Consider the following 17,593-nt stretch of genomic DNA (forward strand, 5'->3'; position numbering starts at 1 on the left):
ACCACTGTCACATACACACCTTTCAACACATGACGTGGGGTGCACCTGTAAGAGTTAATTTATCTCCTCTCATTCAATCCAACTCTCAACCTCTGTGTTAGGCTACAAAGTGAGCATAAATCACTATTTTGTATAATTGTCCTGAGGAAGGACAATAGTTTCTGAAACACGTCAATAATAAAACTGCAATTTTATCTATTTATCTACTATGTCTCGTGTCATAACTCCAGAGAGTCCAGAAACACTTCCAATTCAGCTACTTTTATAAATCACGCCCTACAAAGTCCACACACCCCGATTACTTAGCGTGCTGCCACCACTCATCAAACACACAGGGTGATAAGTCCCCAAAATATATAACTGTCTGACAATCAAAAGGTCACACAGTCTCTGAAATTCTATGGATTCTTTAAAGCATACAAGGATCAAACTTATTAAAGATTTTAAACTTTAATATAAAAATATACAGTGCTTAAAATAAAAGATATAAAAATGGTAAAAATAAAGTGAAAAAAGATGCAAAACAGTTATAGAACAAAAAGGGGGAAATAACAGAAATATCTAAACATTTCCATCTACAGTTATCATCTGTTTCCTTGAGGGAAGGAGAAATGAGTTATGGATTACATCAGCATACACAGCACCCACATGTGAAAAACTTCTTTTTGTGCCACCCAGCCTTTTATAGTCCTGACCATAGGATCATTTCCAGGATGACCCGGATGGGCCAATTTAAAAATTGCTGTTTGTGAATGGATGATGGGCTAAGTTGTGGCATTTCAAATATCCTGTGTCTCCCCCTTCCTCTCTATACAGTCAAGAGGAAATATTCTGTCCTGTTACAAACCATTTACTAACCCCTTTGAAACTCAGGATCCAGGAGCTAAGTTTAACACCTCCAGTATTCTTCCAGGAGACCCCCCTGTGGTTCTGAGTACTTGCAATAAGGGTGGAAAGATGTTATATCCTTTTGTGGAGACAGTCATTTGGATGCAGCCTTAAAGGAGTTGTCCACTACTAAGACAACCACTTCTTGATTCAAATGATTGACCCTAAAAAATGATAAAACCTATACTCTCCTCCCGTGCCGATGCCATTCCAGTGGTGTAGGCACTTGCGGTCACGGGGCTAGAGTGCATTGTTGCGACACATGATGACAGCGCCCAATCAGTGCTGGCATCATTGTCCCTGCCTTCGGACAAATCAAACATGAAGAGGAAGTCCAGACTGCAGCTGATCTCTGACTTCCTTTTCATGCTCAATTTGACAGGAATCGGGGACAGTGACGCCAGCACTCATTGGGCACCTGAGTCACGTTTCACAACAACCGCAAGAGGAGCCAACAGGAGTGCCAACACTGTGGGAGCGGCGTAAGCACGTGATGAGAGTATAAGCTTTATTATTTTCTGGGGATCATTATATATTTCCTCCACAAACATCTCCACTTAATTCAGGACAGGGGCTCACTAGGAGGTCTGGTGTTCGGACCCAGCAATAAGCAAGTTATCCCCTATCCAATAACTGGGGATGTGGAGACTCAGCATTGTATTTTAATTAACCGCGTTATGCCTACATTAAAAGGAGTGCAGGCATTCGGCGGGATGATCCCTGGTCCATGCGGTTTTGGCTAGCGGACCGGGGCGCCTGCCAACCTCCCATGTCTCCACATGGGAAAAATTTTATTTTTTAGGGGAATAACCTTTTAAACTATCCAAGCTCATAGCATGGTTTACAGCTCCTGAGTGTCCTCCCTGCTCTTGAACATCCCCTTTCTAGTGTTCACATAATATCTATATCAGAAAAGTAATTTCAGAGTCCTGCGGTGCACCTGGGTTGCAGTATGAAAGGGGATCAACAGATGGCTATATATAATCTATATTATTTATGGACAATGCTGGGGCATTTAATAGAGAATAAGACATGGCAGACAGCCCCTTTATGAAATACAGGTTATCCCTCTGTGTCTGACACCTGCAAAAGAAAGTGTTAAAAAAAAGAACAGAATTGGGAAAAAAATCTAGAATAGTAATGTCCTACATACACTTACTGTAACTAAAGGGGTTGCCCAGGCTGAAAAATACACAATCCATCTATGTGACTACAGAATCATGAGCGAGTGATGTGCTCACTGTAATGATTCCCCTGCATGACCAGCAGGAGCGGGCGGTGGTCACATGACCAGCAGGAGTGGCAGTAATCACGTGACCAGCAGGGGTGGATTAAGGGTAGCCAGGGCCCCGGGCTGTTCAGACACTGAGGGCCCCCCGGTCATGTGACGGGGTCATGTGACGGGGGTCATGTGACGGGGGTCATGTGACGGGGGTCATGATATACCCGAACCAGATTATTCCAGAAAAATGGCCGGGCCCTACTCTACTGTAATCTATTAAAAATTTGTTAAAATCTGCAATACAATTTAGGTATATTTTGACCAATAATATCACATATAAGGAACAAATACCACCGCACCATGACCAGACCACAAATTACAACCATAGTGATCGAATAATATCACATACAAGGAACAAATACCACCGCACCATGACCAGACCACAAATTACAACCACAGTGATCGAATAATATCACATCATACAAGGAACAAATACCACCGCACCATGTCAAGACCACATATTACCAACACATAGTGTTAGGAGTCGAGTTTCCTCTGCTGCACAGGGGGAATCTCGATCCGTGTCTGCTGCGGTCTCCCATTCTGCATCGGCCGCAGTGGAGCCTGCTCAGCGGAGATGTTGGTCCCAGCATTTCACTGATACTGATACTGTGCAGAGGGTTACTGCTGCCTCTCCAGGCTCTGCTATTGTACCCTGCACTGATCTGCGGCGAGCAGGCTTTTCTAGGACTAAGTCCTGCTTTGCACACACTGAGCATGCCCAGGGCAAGATCTCTCAGTGGAGATCTAGGGTCACATGCTCAGGTACTGCAGCAACTTCCATTGGTCCTTCTTGGAAGGTCCTGTAGGTGCTAGGACTAAGTCCTGCTTTGCACACACTGAGCATGCCCAGGGCAAGATCTCTCAGTGGAGATCTAGGGTCACATGCTCAGGTACTGCAGCAACTCCATTGGTCCTTCTTTGAAGGTACTGCACGTGCTGCAACTATTTAAGGCTCGCATGGCCGCACGGCCATGCGCTAGTATCTTCTTAAGTTATGTGCTTTGCGCCAGTGTTGTCATGTGTTTGTATGTGTTCAGGGACCCGGCTGTTGTGAATTCTGTGATCAAGCTCCCTCCTGTGGTCACGAGTGGTACTGCGGCTTCTGAGTTTCCTTCCTCAGGTGATGAGGTTAAGTCGTTAGGTGCTGCTCTATTTAACTCCACCTAGTGCTTTGATCCTGGCCTCTAGTCAATGTTCTAGTATTGGTCTTGCTTCCTCCTGGATCGTTCCTGTGGCCTGTCTGCTCAGCATAAGCTAAGTTCTGCTTGTGTTACTTTTTTTGCTTTATTTTCTGTCCAGCTTGCTTTTTTGGTTTTGCTTGCTTGCTGGAAGCTCTGAGACGCAGAGGGAGCACCTCCGTACCGTTAGTCGGTGCGGAGGGTCTTTTTGCCCCTCTGCGTGGTTGTTTGTAGGTTTTTGTGTTGACCGCAAAGCTATCTTTCCTATCCTCGGTCTATTCAGTAAGTCTGGCCTCACTTTGCTAAATCTATTTCATCTCTGTGTTTGTATTTTCATCTTAACTCACAGTCATTATATGTGGGGGGCTGCCTTTTCCTTTGGGGAATTTCTCTGAGGCAAGGTAGGCTTATTTTTCTATCTTCAGGACTAGCTAGTTTCTCAGGCTGTGCCGAGTTGCATAGGGAGCGTTAGGTGCAATCCACGGCTACCTCTAGTGTGGTTTGATAGGTTTAGGGATTGCGGTCAGCAGAGTTTCCACGTCTCAGAGCTTGTCTTATGTTTTGTGGTTTTTGTCAGGTCACTTGTGTGCTCTGAACTTCAAGGTCCATTGTGGTTCTGAATTACCTATTCATAACACCCGGCTGAAATAAGCCCCTAGAATGCTGGCACCTCCGGCGAGGAGATTGTGTTTATGTGTGTTCAGGCACCCGGCTGAAATAAGCCCCTAGAATGCTGGCACCTCCGGCGAGGAGTTTTGTGTGCATGCATGACCACTGACTGCTCTCATTTGGGTAGTTAGCTTGTGCCTCTGTGAAAGTTTAACAGGGCACAGAGCCTTGCTTTCTCGGCTGCTCTGTGAAGCTAACAGAGCTGGTTCTTACCGCCATATAGTGCCGCCATTTACTTAGCAGCAGGTTCTTTCCTGCACGGTGGATCCCGGGTTGCGAACGCACCAATCCCATCTAATAAATATATTCGGTGCGTTCCGCCAACCCTAACACATAGTGACTGAATACTACAATACTGATCAGTAATAAAAAAAAACCAAAAACACAATACTATCACCATAAGTGCCAGTATTCACAGGAGATCTGTACTTAGTATGCAGTGTTTGTGTAGAGGTAATACAGAGATCACTGGTAACATTGTACACAGGACCTCTGTATATAGTATACAGTGTATAGTGTCAGTGTATAGGTAACACTGACTCACCAGTGACGTCTCTAGGTGAAGTCCTTCATCTTTCATCCAGCACAGACCGCCAACATTTCTTCCAGCCAGGACTCGTTTCTGCAGGAAATAACACAGTTATCTCGAGCTCCGCTTGCAGAACACATTACTTAATTTTTCACAACTACATTACACCATATGAAGAAAAAAAGGTGATATAGTGTCACTCTGCACAGTAACAGTACCGCCCCCCCATTTAAAACAGTATACTCAAAAAATAAAATAAACATGCAAAACAAGGCACACACTGACGGCTGGTACACAATTGTATATTCATACTAACATAGTTGTGTAATGAGACCAGCCTCTATATGGAACATTTAAAACAGTATACTCAAAAAATAAAATAAATACATCACTGCAGTAATAATATCCCTTATTTAGCCCCTATGGTAATAATATTCCCCACCCTGGCCCCGTTTGTTTCATTCCTGGCTCCAGCCATATGTTCTCGCATCCTGCACTCATGAGTATCCATTCTACCCCATATGATCTCCCCATCCTGCCCCATCTGTCTCCATCATATCCATCCTGCCCCATGATCCAATCCTGCCCCATGTCTTTCATTCTGCCCCGTGTCTCCAATCATGCCCCGTGTCCACATTCTGCCCATACCTCCAGTCCTGCCCCCAGTGTGTACAGCAATCTGCCCCAGTGTGTCCAGCATATTACCCCCAGTGTGTCCAGCAATCTGCCCCAGTATGTCCAGCATATTGCCCCAGTGTCCAGCAATATGCCCCAGTGTGTCTAGCATTGCCCCCCAGACAGTGTCTCCAGCAATCTGCCCCAGTGTCTGACTCCAGCATATTGCCCCCAGTGTGTCCAGCAATCTGCCCCAATGTATCCAGCATTGCCCCCAGACAGTGTGTTCAGCAATCTGCCCCAGTGTGTCCAGCATATTACCCCCAGTGTGTCCAGCAATCTGCCCCAGTATGTCCAGCATATTGCCCCAGTGTGTCCAGCATTGCCCCCAGACAGTGTGTCCAGCAATCTTCCCCAGTGTGTCCAGCATATTACCACCAGTGTGTCCAGCAATCTGCCCCAGTATGTCCAGCATTGCCCCCAGTGTGTCCAGCAATCTGCCCCAGTATATCCAATTGTCCAGCATTGCCCACAGTGTGTCCAGCAATCTGCCCCAGTGTGTCCAGCATTGCCCCAGTGTATCCAGCATTGCCCCATTGTGTCCAGCATTGCCCCCAGACAGTGTGTTCAACAATCTGCCCCAGTATGTCCAGCATATTGCCCCAGAGTATCCAGCATTGCCCCCAGTGTGTCCAGCAATCTGCCCCAGTTTCCAGCAATCTGCCCCAGTGTCTCCAGCATTGCCCCAGTGTGTCCAGCATATTACCCCCAGTGTGTCCAGCAATCTGCCCCAGTATGTCCAGCATTGCCGTCAGTGTGTCCAGCAATCTGCCCCAGTGTCTCCAGCATTGCCCCAGTGTCTCCAGCATTGCCCCAGTGTCTCCAGCATTGCCCCAGTGTCTCCAGCAATCTGCCCCAGTGTGTCCTCCAGCATTACCCCAGTGTGTTCTCCAGCATTGCCCCAGTGTGTCCAGCAATCTGCCCCAGTGTCTCCAGCATTGCCCCAGTGTCTCCAGCATTGCCCCAGTGACTCCAGCAATCATCTGCCCCAGTGTGTCCTCCAGCATTGCCCCCAGTGTGTCCAGCAATCTGCCCCAGTGTCTCCAGCATTGCTCCAGGGTCTCCAGAATTGCCTCAGTGTGTCCTCCAGCATTGCCCCCAGTGTGTCCACCGTTAGGTTGTCAAAAAACAAAACAAAAAAAACAAACCGAGTTCTCCTCACCTGACCAGTGCTCCAGGCGGCGAGCTCCCTCCAGCAGTGCACACTCGCCGGCGACTGACAATGACATCAGACGCCGGCGACGTGTGCGCTGCGGCCGACTTCAGCTGCCAGCCTCCAATTGGCTGGCAGCTGTTGTTAACTATTGACGTGCGGTCGCACGACCACACGTCAATAGGAAACCGCCGCAGCGCCGGAAGGGGCCCGGTGAGCAGATGAGAAGGGGCCCGTTGCGAGCCCCCTCTCTCTGCCCACCGGGTGCGGGGGCCCATAAATGCGGGCGGGCATTCACAGTCACACTCAGGGGCGGATTATCAGAGGGTCAATCTGTGCAGTAGCCCAGGGCCCCCCAACACAACTGGGCCCTGGGCTACCGCGCATATTGACCCTCTGATAATCCGCCCCTGATGACCAGCAGGAGAGGCGGTGCTCACATGACCAGCAGGAGCGAGCAGTGGTCACATGAGCAGTGGCGTAGGAAGGGGGGTGCGGGGGGGGCGGTCCGCCCCGGGCGGCACAATGCGGGGGGCGGCCGGCGCTGCAGGAGAAGAAGCAAAAAAAAACAAAAAAAAAAACGCCCCTTTAAATCTTCGGGCGGCGCCGTCCGCCGCCACGACCAGGGCCAGCTCCACCCACCACCGGGCCCCGCCCCCACCCCCGCCCCAATACTCACCTCTCCTGGTTCCTGCGGCTTCAGCGTCCTCTGACTCTGCGACGTCTCAGAGCAGAGGGCGCGATGACGTCACTACTGTGCGCGCCGCTCTGCCTCTCTGTCCTGAGCGTCGCAGAGCCGGAGAGACGCTGACTGGCTGCACCGGACCTACGCTAGGAACGGGAGAGGTGAGGATTTTACTTTTTTTTTTTTCTTTATGTCTGACTGTCTGGGGCTGGGGCAATGCTGGACACACTGGGGCAATACTGGAGACCATGGGGCAGATTGCTGGACACACTGGGGCAGTACTGGAGACCATGGGGCAGAATGCTGGACACACTGGGGCAGTACGGGAGACTATGGGGCAGATTGCTGGACACACTGGGGCAATACAGGAGACTATGGGGCAGATTGCTGGACACACTGGGGCAATACTGGAGACCCTGGGGCAGAATGCTGGACACACTGGGGCAATACAGGAGACCATGTGGCAGAATGCTGGACACACTGGGGCAGTACTGGAGACCATGGGGCAGAATGCTGGACACACTGGGGCAGTACTGGAGACCATGGGGCAGAATGCTGGACACACTGGGGCAATACAGGAGACTATGGGGCAGATTGCTGGACACACTGGGGCAATACAGGAGACCATGGGGCAGATTGCTGGACACACTGGGGCAATACAGGAGACTATGGGGCAGATTGCTGGACACACTGGGGCAATACTGGAGACCATGGGGCAGAATGCTGGACACACTGGGGCAATACAGGAGACCATGTGGCAGAATGCTGGACACACTGGGGCAATACAGGAGACCATGGGGCAGATTGCTGGACACACTGGGGCAATACAGGAGACCATGGGGCAGATTGCTGGACACACTGGGGCAATACAGGAGACTATGGGGCAGATTGCTGGGCAATACTGGAGACCATGGGGCAGAATGCTGGACACACTGGGGCAATACTGGAGACCATGGGGCAGAATGCTGGACACACTGGGGCAGTACAGGAGACTATGGGGCAGATTGCTGGACACACTGAATACTGGAGACCATGGGGCAGATTTCAGGACACATTGAGGCAATGCTGGAGACCCTGGGGCAGACTTCTGGACATACTGGGGCAATACTGGAGACCATGGGGCAGATTGCTGGACACACTGGGGCAATACTGGAGACCATGGGGCAGAATGCTGGACACACTGGGGCAATACAGGAGACTATGGGGCAGATAGCTGGACACACTGAATACTGGAGACCATGGGGCAGATTTCAGGACACATTGAGGCAATGCTGGAGACCCTGGGGCAGACTTCTGGACATACTGGGGCAATACTGGAGACCATGGGGCAGATTGCTGGACACATCGGGGCAATACTGGAGACCATGGGGCAGATTGCTGGACACACCGGGGCAATACTGGAGACCATGGGGCAGAATGCTGGACACACTGGGGCAATACAGGAGACCATGGGGCAGATTGCTGGACACACTGGGGCAATACTGGAGACCCTGGGGCAGATTTCTGGACACATTGAGGCAATGCTGGAGACCCTGGGGCAGACTTCTGGACACACTGGGGCAATGCTGGACACTGGGGCAGATTGCTGGACACACTGGGGGTAATATGCTGGACACACTGGGGCAAAGCTGGACATACTGGGGAAAGGCTGGACACTGGGGCAGATTGCTGGACACACTGGGGGTAATATGCTGGACACACTGGGGCAGACTGCTGGACACACTGGGGAAAGGCTTGACACTGGGGCAGATTGCTGGACACACTGGGGGCAGTGCTGGACATACTGGGGCAGATTGCTGGACACACTGGGGGTAATATGCTGGACACACTGGGGCAGACTGCTGGACACACTGGGGAAAGGCTGGACACTGGGGCAGATTGCTGGACACACTGGGGGCAGTGCTGGACATACTGGGGCAGATTGCTGGACACACTGGGGGTAATATGCTGGACACACTGGGGCAGATTGCTGGACAACATGGGGGTAATATGCTGGACACACTGGGGCAGATTGCTGGACAACATGGGGGTAATATGCTGGACACACTGGGGGCAGGACTTGAGGCATGGGCAGAATGTAGATACGGGGCATGATTGGAGACACGGGGCAGGATTGGATCATGGGGCAGGACGGATACGATGGAGGCTGGTGGGGCAGGATGGGGAGATCATATGGGGTAGAATGGATACTCATGAGGGCAGGATGCGAGAACATATGGCTGGAGCCAGGAATGAGATAAACGGGGCCAGGATGGGGAATAGTGTTACCATAGGGGATAATTAAGGGATATTATTACTGCAGTGATGTATTTATTTTATTTTTTTAGTATACTGTTTTAAATGGGGGGCAGGCCTGTTACTCTGCAGAGTGACACTATATCACCTTTTTTTCTTCATGTGATGTAATGTAGAAGTTGTGAAAAATTAAGTAATGTGTTCTGCAAGCGGAGCTCGAGATAACTGTGTTATTTCCTGCAGAAACGAGTCCTGGCTGGAAGGAATGATGGCGGTCTGTGCTGGATGAAAGATGAAGGACTTCACCTAGAGACGTCACTGGTGAGTCAGTGTTACCTATACACTGACACTATACACTGTATACTATATAGAGGTCCTGTGTATAATGTCACCAGTGATCTCTGTATTACCTCTACACAGACACTGCATACTAAGTACAGATCTCCTGTGAATACTGGCACTTATGGTGATAGTATTGTGTTTTTTTTTTTTTATTACTGATCAGTATTGTAGTATTCAGTCACTATGTGGTGGTAATATGTGGTCTGGAAATGGTGCGGTGGTATTTGTCCCTTGCATGTAGTATTATTCGGTCACTATGTGGCCTGGTCACGGTGTGGTGGTATTAAGTCACAGGTGTGGCATGTGGGGGTGACACCATTAGGCCCAGTTTAAGTTCTACAAAACAGGAAAACCATTTTTGGTAACGTTTGTGTGTATTGAGCCGGGGGGGGGGGGCGCCAAACTCGGGAACAGCCCCGGGCGGCAAAAGCTCTAGCTACGCCTCTGCACATGACCACCTGGTCTCGCTGTTGCCGAAGAATCCTAACAGCGCTCTGTGAGAATTCACAATTCTGCAGACACAAACCTGGACAACCCCTTTAAGCCCCCCTTACACTCACCCCCCACAGAAGATCCACAAATCAACTCTGGTATTGGCAATATTTGGTAAAAATGTCTTTGTTGCCTGTAGCAACTAATCACAACACAGCTTTCTTTTGACAATCACTATAAGGAAAGCAACAGTGTGATTGGTTGCTATTGGCCACAAAATCAGAACTTTTTTTCATACACAGGGCCGCCATCAGGGCATTACTGCCCTTACTACAGTATGGAGCTGGGTGATTAAGAGCAAAAAGGGGGGCCCGAGCACGCTGGCAGCCCGCTCTGCGCTCAGGCCCCCTGACATTTTGTTCAGGCTTCCGAACGCCCGATGCTGCTGCATAACAACACTGTGGTGTAAAGAGACAGACACCTACAGTGTTGTAAATCATGCAGCTGGCGACTGGAAATGGGCACTGTAGCTTTAAGCTGTGGCCCGGTGCATCATGGTCCAGTCCCTGATGCCACACGCTGCCCTGCTTCACTTCCTCATTCCAGAGCAGAGCAGCGTGCCACGTGGGTGCAGACGGCAGATCAGAAGAGGTGGCGACGGGCAGGCTGCAGACCGGACAAGCAGGTGGAGGCGGCAGGCGAGCAGGGTGAGTAGTCTCTCTCGCTCTCTCTCTCTCTGGTGAGCTGAGTATGAGTCTGTCGCCCCCCGGTCTTTACATCCCCCCATTCTTTACATCCCCACCAGTCTTTACATCCCCCCAGTCTTTACATTCCCCCCAGTCTTCACATTGCCCCCCATTCTTTACATCCCCCCAGTCTTCACATCCCCCAGTCTTTACACTCCCCCAGTCTTTGCATTCCCCCATTCTTTACATCCCCCTAGTTTTTACACCCCCCCAGTCTTTTCATCCCCCCTGTCTTTTCATCCCCCGTCTTTACATCCCCCCAGTCTTTACATCCCTCCAGTCTTTACATCCCCCCAAGTCTTTACACCCCCCCAGTCTTTTCATCCCCCCTGTCTTTTCATCCCCCGTCTTTACATCCCCCCAGTCTTTACATCCCCCCCATTCTTTTCATCCCCCGTCTTTACATCCCCCCAGTCTTTACATCCCCCCCATTCTTTTCATCCTCCGTCTTTACATCCCCCCAGTCTTTATACCCCCCCAGTCTTTTCATCCCCCCCAGTCTTTACATCCCCCCCATTCTTTTCATCCTCCGTCTTTACATCCCCCCAGTCTTTACATCCCACCAGTCTTTACTTTGTGACCTCTCAGCGTCACTTTGGCTTCAGTGATACAAGTTCTGTAAATATTCTGTTGTGAAGTCTCTCCAGGTTTCTCGATCTGACACTGATCTGTCTGTGGAGTTTGGGTCTTGAGCTCGGAGAACGAGATCTATACTTTCACACTATTTTTTTTAATGGGATTTTTAAGGCAAATTTTTATGTGGGATTTGCACCAGAATCCGCTGGATACATCTCCTATTGTTTTCTAGGAGAGGACATCTTCATCTTCGAATAAAAAAAAGGAAAAAAATCCTCCACATTTTACCACTAAACTAAAGCAGAAAAAATAAACTCCCTTCCTAATTGTTAATACTGGTGCACCGCTTGGCAGTATGTTCTCATACCTCACTGTATATGGTGGCCCCCCCAAAATGGTTCATACATAATGTATGATGTGCTGAAGCCCGTAGAAAAGTGCAGCCAAGTTGTAAACTGTTCTGCAAATATCTTTAAGTTGATAAATGGTGGTAATAGTTCATCTTGAACTCCATTTGTCTTCAATCCATTGATTACATGGGCTTTATGGAAATATATGTGTACACTCCCCATCATCCGTACACCTGGGGCGACGTAAACTTTGTATATCAGTTGTTTCATAGGTTACTGTATGTGTAGTTGTCAGCCATGCAACCAGGCCCCATACTGTAGTAAGGGCAGTAATGCCCTGATGGCGGCCCTGTTCCTCATTATCATAAGCAGCAGGATTACAATGACAGATAACAGAATCCACCATTCACAATAGGCAGTGTCATGATTCCCTCTTCCCCTTCCTGCACAATTACATATGCATGTCAGTAAATATAAGAGCATGTATAGAAAACTCTCCCAAGATGATGGTCCCCTATAATGTCTTAAGATAGAATGAAAAAAAAAAAAATATATATATATATATTCTATACACGTGCATATGTCCATATCTCAAAACAGGCGATAGAGCAGCTTCCATAAATGTACCGAAAACAGAATAAAATAATCTGCAATCAGAAAAACAGATATTATATAAATATATATATATATATATATATATATATAAATGTGATTTGATATAGTTTAAAAATGTATGTGACACTTTTTTTTTTTTTTTAATAATAATCTTTATTTTTATATAGCGCTAACATATTCCGCAGCGCTTTACATTTTGCAAACATTATCATCACTGTCCCCAATGGGGCTCACAATCTATATTCCCTATCTGTATGTCTTTGGAATGTGGGAGGAAACCGGAGTGCCTGGAGGAAACCCACGCAAGCACAGAGAGAACATACAAACTCTTCGCAGATGTTGTCCTTGGTGGGGTTTGAACCCAGGACTCCAGCGCTGCAAGGCTGCTGTGCTAACCACTGCGCCACCGTGCCGCCCACATTCCCTTGAAGAAATATAATTAAAATATATATATATAAAAAAAAAAGTTAACTGTTTAATAGGTTAGAGTAGAGTAGGGCCCTGCCAATAGAGTTTACGTTGTCATGGTGGCAGCCTTAAAAAATCTTTTGGTCAAAACAAAAGCTTATGGCTATGTGTGTGATATTGTGTTAATGTGTGATTGGTGAGGACGTGGTGCAGAAGACGAGTTTTTCCAAAAAAGGGAGGAGGGACAGAGGAAAGTTCGTAAGGTGGAGGCGGAGCTAGGGTGGAGGCGGAACTGGGTGGAGTCTCAAGGGGGCCCAAAAAATTTTGCCAGTATGGGGCCCCGAAATTCCTAGTGGTAGCCCTGCCTGCACCCACAAAATGTGTGAAAATGTGAAACAATAGGTATGGTTTCTCTCATAGACAATGATTTCTGCTCTTTTGTCATTTGTGCATTGCTGGGTGAATCACCAGCAAAGAAACACTCAGTGTTCTTGTTTTCAGGTGTTTCCCCTCCACCCTGTAGAATGTAAGCCCGCAAGGGCAGGGTCCTCACCCCTCTGTACCAGTCTGTCATTGTTAGTTTGCTTACTGTAAGTGATATCTGTAACTTGTATGTAACCCTTCTCATGTACAGCACCATGGAATCAATGGCGCTATATAAATAAATAATAATAATAATAATAAATACACTAAAGGTGGAATCAGACTGGTTGCTATGGGCAATTGCCAAAGTTTTGTTACTAGTTTTGTAACAGTGTAATGCTGTAAAAAAAGGGAAGTGTTGTCATAGGGCCTAGAATTTAATTACGTTTGAGGTAAATTATTATCAAGTGCTTTATTTTTTTCAGACGCAGTAAATGCTTTTTACTTTTGGGAACTTTTCCTTAATCGCCCGGCTACTCCTGCCTTGATGGTAACCAATGTGATCTGCCATATTATTACTATTTGTTGTCAATATTAATTAATACCTGTGGAGATTTCACTCCTAGTCATATGTGACATCATCAAATACAGGAGGTCATTGTTACCTCACAGCATGATGTCACAATGACTGTGGGTCTAGACAAACGGGTGTTCTGGGGGCAGAATCTTATTCCAGAAGATGAAGACGACGAGAGCTGAGGATTCAGGATCGAGGACATGGACGGTCATTTCAAGAGATGAAGACGAGGAGAGCAGAGGATCCAGGATCAAGGACACAGACTCTCATTTCAATCCTCTGGATTCAGGATACAGGTAAATAAGAAACCTTTCAGGGATTTAAGTTAGTGAACTTAGCGCCAACATGGACCCTCCAAGTCTACAGTTTGTGGCTGTAAGGTTCTAGATTTCTTCAGTCCTTGCTAGTAGAATCTCTAGACTTGAGTGATGAAGGTTCTATGTGAGAGTTCTATGCAGCAAACATGGGGACATCAGAGAGGTCATCACAAAGATCGCACCTCGGATGGAGACACCACTGTCGCTACTATGGTCAGTGACACTTGAAGTTGTATCTGTGGCTGGCACAGATTGTTGGTGGTGGTTCTGTCACTTTAATTTAAGATTATTGGGGCAAAAAATTTACCATTATACCCCCACATGGGACAGAGGTTGGTGTACATACATTGGGGGAAAACATATTTGTTTACTTTACTTTCTTTCTTGTTATTTATTTATTTAACCATTTTATTTTCCTATTTTATATTATTTATTTTACTTATATATAACTGCATTTGTAACTTTTTTTTTAAAACAAATTTATTACACCATTTTAAGTGTTTACGTCAAAACTTAAAAATGCAGAGAAAAGGGGGCTTGTTTATCTGGCATAAAGTACAATATATTTATGACACTTTGTACAGGTTTTATACCGATACTTCCCCTCATATTATTTTTTTTCTTACCAGGGAGTGAATCTGGATCCTGGAAGGAAGACTGAAGAATCTAAAGAGAGCCACACGATTGTTTAGTTTTAATCATTTAATATGTCTGTACATTATATTTGTTGTCTTATGATGTCATTATATGCTGATTATATGGATCTAATCCTGGAATCAGTGCATCATGACATCATATTGTTTAGGTGTCTGCTGTATAACCATACTGTATAAGGTGTAGAACATACATATTTACATGCTTTAGCACTATAGAGTGCAACTTTATCTGTTTTCCAACTGTATAAGGGTTCTGATATGATGCAACAATCCTATGTCTGTATATTAAGGGGTAGTGTTCTGTGGGGGGTATTGTTCTGTTTTTCTTACAGGGGAGATGAACATAGCCAAGCTATGAGCTTCAGGGTCTGGTCTGATGAGGAAAGGTGAGGCGACTTACCAGGACAAAGAAGATCTGCTATCCAGAAACGAGTCACCATATTGAATATCATTTTTGTATATATATCAGTTAGTTAGTTGTAGTACGGCCTTGATCCAGGGTTCTCGAACTGATCGCCTTTTCTCGGGGTCAAGAAGGAATTTTTTCCCGGGAACACACATTGGCTGAACGTGTTCAGGTTTTTTGCCTTCTTCTGGATCATTGGCTTTAGGTAGAGGTAAAGATTGTATTTAATAAAATATGTTTAAAATCAATGATCGGTCTCCTTATGTCTTTATTTTATACAGCACTTAGGTAGTTGTATATGAGAGTTCTCATTTTTATGATCCATGACTGCCACAATATGAAGGCAAACAGAAATATGAGGCAGTAATTATGTGTTTGCTAATGCAATGTCTGTATTTGACCTTCCTTATACCACTACTAATGGCACATCCCTCCTAATAACACTCCTAGTGGCATGTCCCTCCTAATAACACTTCTAGTGGCACGTCCCTCCTAATAACACTCCTAGTGGCATGTCCCTCCTAATAACACTTCTAGTGGCACGTCCCTCCTAATAACACTCCTAGAGACATGTATCCCCTAATAACAATTCTAGTGGCATGTCCCTATGCCCCTCCTAATAGGGTATAAATTGCTGATTGCCGGTGGTCTGACTGCGAGACCACCAGTAATATCAAGACTGGAGCTTTGGAACCCGAATATTGGGGCTCTGCAATCCTGTGCTGAATTGAAAGGAGATTAAATTTCTATGGGACAGCCAAGTACAGTGCTCGTCTATTTTCAGCAGTCTTATAAACAATGAATGGAGTGAAGACCGAGCATGACCACTGTCACGTACACACTTCTCAACACATGACGTGGGGTGCACCTGCAAGAGTTAATTTATCTCCTCTCATTCAATCCAACTCTCAACCTCTGTGTTAGGCTTCGAAGTGAGCATAAATCACTATTTTGTATAATTGTCCTGAGGAAGGACAGTGGTTTCTGAAACACGACGATAATAAAACTGCAATTTTATCTATTTATCTACTATGACTCGTGTCATAACTCCAGAGTGCCCAGAAACACATCCAATTCAGCTGCTTTTATAAATCACGCCCTACAAAGTCCACACACCCCGATTACTTAGGCTACTTTCACACTAGCGTTAACTGCAATCCGTCACAATGCGTCGTTTTGCAGAAAAAACGCATCCTGCAAAAGTGCTTGCAGGATGCGTTTTTTCCCCATAGACGTGTATTGACGACGCATTGCGACGGATTGCCACACGTTGCATCCGTCGTGCGACGGATGCGTCGTGCTTTGGCGGACCATCGGGAGCAAAAAAAGCTACATGTAACATTTTTTGCTCCTGACGGACCGCTTTTTCTGACAGCGCATGCGCGGCCAGAACTCCGCCCCCACCTCCCCGCACCTCACAATGGGGCAGCGGATGCGCCAGAGAAATGCATCCGCTGCCTCCGTTGTGCAGTGCATTAAACGCTAGAGTCAGAATCTCTGCCCGACGCATTGAGACGGGAAATTCCGACGCTAGTGTGAAAGTAGCCTTAGCGTGCTGCCACCACTCATCAAACACACAGGGTGATAAGTCCCCAAAATATATAACTGTCTGACAATCAAAAGGTCACACAGTCTCTGGAAGTCTATGGATTCTTTAAAGCATACAAGGATCAAACTTATTAAAGATTTTAAACTTTAACATAAAAATATACAGTGCTTAAAATAAAAGATATAAAAAGGATAAAAATAAAGTGACAAAAAAGATGCAAAACAGTTATAAAACAAAAAGGGAGAAATAACAGAAATATCTAAACGTTTCCGTCTACAGTTATCTTCTGTTTCCTTGAGAGAAGGAGAAATGAGTTATGGATCACATCAGCATACACAGCACCCACATGTGATCAACTTCTTTTTGTGCCACCCAGCCTTTTATAGTCCTGACCATAGGATCATTTCCAGGATGACCCGGATGGGCCAATTTAAAAATTGCTGTTTGTGAATGGATGATGGGCTAAGTTGTGGCATTTCAAATATCCTGTGTCTCCCCCTTCCTCTCTATACAGTCAAGAGGAAATATTCCGTCCTGTTACAAACCATTTGATAACCCCTTTGAAACTCAGGATCCAGGAGCTAAGTTTAACACCTCCCAGTATTCTTCCGGGAGACCCCCATGTGGTTCTGAGTACTTGCAATAAGAATGGGAAGATGTTACATCCTTTTGTGGAGACAGTCATTTGGATGCAGCCTTAAAGGATTTGTCCACTACTAAGACAACCTCTTCTTGATTCAAATGATTGACCCTAAAATATGATAAAACCTATACTCTCCTCCCGTGCCGGTGCCGTTCCAGTGGTGTCGGCACTGGCGGTCACGGGGCTAGAGGGCGTTGTTGCGACACGTGATGATGGCACCCAATCAGCGCTGGCATCAATGTCCCCGCCTTCGGACAAATCAAACATGAAGAGGAAGTCCGGACTGCAGCTGATCTCTGACTTCCTCTTCATGCTC

At 46.8% G+C, this 17,593-nt stretch overlaps 1 protein-coding gene across 1 annotated transcript in view; it reads left to right on the plus strand.

The window, feature by feature from the left end:
* Window positions 1-10,670: 10,670 nt before the first annotated feature.
* The window catches only part of CHRND (cholinergic receptor nicotinic delta subunit), a 204,725-nt gene continuing 197,802 nt past the window's right edge, over window positions 10,671-17,593 (plus strand). Inside the window, exon 1 of the mRNA XM_069727028.1 lies at window positions 10,671-10,778. The gene's annotated coding sequence lies outside the window, so the exon portion shown is untranslated. The remainder of the gene's footprint in view (window positions 10,779-17,593) is intronic.

This window comes from Ranitomeya imitator, chromosome 5, assembly GCF_032444005.1.
Source record: "Ranitomeya imitator isolate aRanImi1 chromosome 5, aRanImi1.pri, whole genome shotgun sequence".
NCBI lineage: Eukaryota > Metazoa > Chordata > Amphibia > Anura > Dendrobatidae > Ranitomeya > Ranitomeya imitator.